Source organism: Protopterus annectens, chromosome 1.part0, assembly GCF_019279795.1.
Source record: "Protopterus annectens isolate FY-2018-M chromosome 1.part0, PAN1.0, whole genome shotgun sequence".
In the NCBI taxonomy this organism is placed as follows: Eukaryota; Metazoa; Chordata; order Ceratodontiformes; family Protopteridae; genus Protopterus; species Protopterus annectens.
This window is the reverse complement of record NC_056725.1, coordinates 770,167,735-770,170,806: the sequence shown is the minus strand read 5'-3', so window position 1 is coordinate 770,170,806 and position 3,072 is coordinate 770,167,735.

Here is a 3,072-nt window from a genome sequence, read left to right as displayed (position 1 = left end):
TGATAGTCTGTATATGAACAATGAAGGCCATGTAGCTTGTCACGTTTGTTAGTGACCATTATATTAATAATTTCCTCATAGATGATGCTGCAGATTTCTCCATGACTGTAAATGTTTACTCAAAAAAGCATGGTTGAAAAGCGAGACGTATTGGGATGAGTAAATAGAACCACTCTGAAAATCAGCTTGGCTTTGGTTATCAGATTTTTACACTGGGGAAGAAACAATGAGTGGATTCAGAAAGGGTCACTGCTAGTGATAAGCACTAACATAGGCAGCTGCCACTGGCAGCGGCCTTTCTGATTTAGAGACAAGCTCACCATAATGATTTTACACAGTCTGCTGGATCACTGAGGTGGGCCATGTCCTCAGCCAAGCTATATGTTAATGAAGGATGTTGCATAAGTTAGCTCAACCAGCTGAATTAATTAATTTGGCCAAAGGTTTGTGTTAACCCATTACCATCAGTGGCTGATATCATTTTACAGGTAAGTGCAGGAGAGGTGTGTGTGTGTGTGTGTGTGTGTGTGTGTGTGTGTGTGTGTGTGTGTGTGTGTGTGTGTGTGTGTGTGTGTGTGTGTGTGTGTGTGTGTGTGTGTGTGTGTGTGTGTGTGTGTGTGTGTGTGTGTGTGTGTGTGTGTGTGTGTGTGTGTGTGTGTGTGTGTGTGTGTGTGTGTGTGTGTGTGTAGAGGGACTGTCATAGCTTTAAACCCCTCTAGATTTACAAGCAAATTCTATAATATTGGTGGGTGGGGGTACTAGACACCAGGAATGCTAAAAGTTAATAAATCAACAGTTTTGCTGTGCAAAAGATTAAATGGAAGGAGGCAGATTTCTTGTTCAAGAAATATATATCAAAAAAAGAACGTTGCCTAGGGCAGAGCCTGCTGGTGATACTTTTCTGCCTAGAGCAAACACCTCTGACCAGAATGGTATGGGTTCTTTCAAATAGCTAGTTATCCATCCAGCAAACAATGTATGGGTTAATGCTGAGTTGCTGAGTTTGTCAATAATCCCAACATGGGGGATGGTGTCAAAGGCCTTGGCAAGGATCAGAAAGGCAGCATGAGCTACATGCTCCTTTTTTAAGCACATTTATTGAATTATCACTTTTGACATAGGCACATTTGCATTTATATAAACATAATCATATGTTAACAAGTTAAAATTAACAAATATTATACTTTGTATATACTGCTATATATCATATAACCTAAGCAACATCACATAAATTATGATGTTCCTTATCAATAGCCTCAGCCTTTTAAAAAATAAATAAATAAAATAGTCAGGTTGATAGGCATTATCTGCCATTTACAAAGCTGAACTGGTGAGGATCCAGGGAATATAAGGTCACCCATAATATTCTTTATTAGCTCAGCTATATGTTCCATCATTTTGCAAATATCAATAGTCAAACAAATAGACCTCTTATTCCCAGGATCAGTACAGAGGCCATCATTACGCATGGACACCACATCAGTTGCTGTCCACACCTTAGGGATGTAATGAGCAGAAAAGACAGATTCAGATTACGTGGTGATAGAATTTGGGAACATTGTCAGGACCCATAGAAACTGTATTTTTTTTTTTTTTATTTTGGAAGCTTTGTTAGTCAATATTGTGGTGTATTCAATGGACTGGGTTGTCTTGCCGTAGCTAGTGTTCTGTGGGGGCGGGGGAACGTGCATGATATAAAGGCTGCGAGACAGGAAGTTGTTGCATTGCATTGCATGTATGTTGACCGGTCAATAAAGCTTGGAGTTGGTACCAACTGCACACCATTGTCTCGCGTCTTCTTTTAAGGTAAAAGAATACGACATGGTGTCAGAAGTGCTGTGTGGCTGTGCTTGGGAGTGCTGACCTTTTGTTGACGATTGTACGAGGGGCCAAGTGGTGTGGAAAGCGGACATGTCGGATGACGAGAATGGTCGGCAGCCACGTGCTAGAATCAATATGGCGACCAGTGCTCCCAATGCTACGTTCAGTATCCAGCCGCCAGAGCCCTTTGACTTCTCCAAACCCCACGAATGGACACGGTGGATACGCCGGTTTGAACGGTTCCGGCAGGCCAGCAACTTATCCTCCAACCCAGAGGGGAACCAGGTGAACACCCTGATATACTGCATGGGCGATGAGGCAGATGACGTTTTGAGAGGCCTCAAGCTGACCGAGGCAGAGCACCAGGAGTATGCTAAAGTGAAGGAGGGTTTTGAAAAGTTCTTTATCGTCAAAAAGAACATTGTGTATGAACGTGCACGATTTAATATGAGGAAACAAGAACTGAATGAGACTGTTGATGCTTTTGTTACTGCCTTGCATGCTTTAGCCGAACACTGCAATTACGGGACGTTACATGACGAGCTTATAAGGGATAGAATTGTTGTGGGCCTAGCAGATACTAGACTGTCTGAGCGGATGCAGATGGAAAAAGAGTTGGACTTAGAGAGGGCCGTAAATATGGCCAGACAGTCGGAGGAGGTTAAGAAGCAGCAAACGGCCTTGAGGTGTGACAGTCCCGCCTTGCAGTACAACGTGAACGCTGTGCAGTCACCACCGGACACCAGACGCAGACCGGAGGGCTTGAAAAGTTGGGGCAAGCCTTTGGCGCCAAATTTTCAGCGCCAGCACAAGAGTAAAGACGCTCCAGCCTCGCTGTGTTACAGGTGTGGGGGGCCATTTCACCATAGACTCCTATGCCCCGCGACTGCTGCAAGATGTCGCTTGTGTGGGAAGAAGGGCCACTATCAGCGGGTTTGCCGACAGTTCAAGGCAGTGCAGAGTATTGAGGAAGACGAGGAGCCGGGGGAGCGTGATGAACAGGGGTTCTTCCTTGGCTCTGTCTCTTCCGGGAACCATTCTTGGATTGTGGAGGTGCAAATACAGGGCACACCTATGACTTTTAAGCTTGACACGGGGGCAGATGTCACTGTTATTTCCAAGTCAAACCTGCACAACTTGTTCCGTGGGAGGAACGCTCCTGTGCTCCAGCGGCCGGAGAAACCCTTGCTGGGTCCTGGAGGGATGCCATTGGTGGTTATAGGATCCTTGGAGCTTAAGCTCAGCTACGGA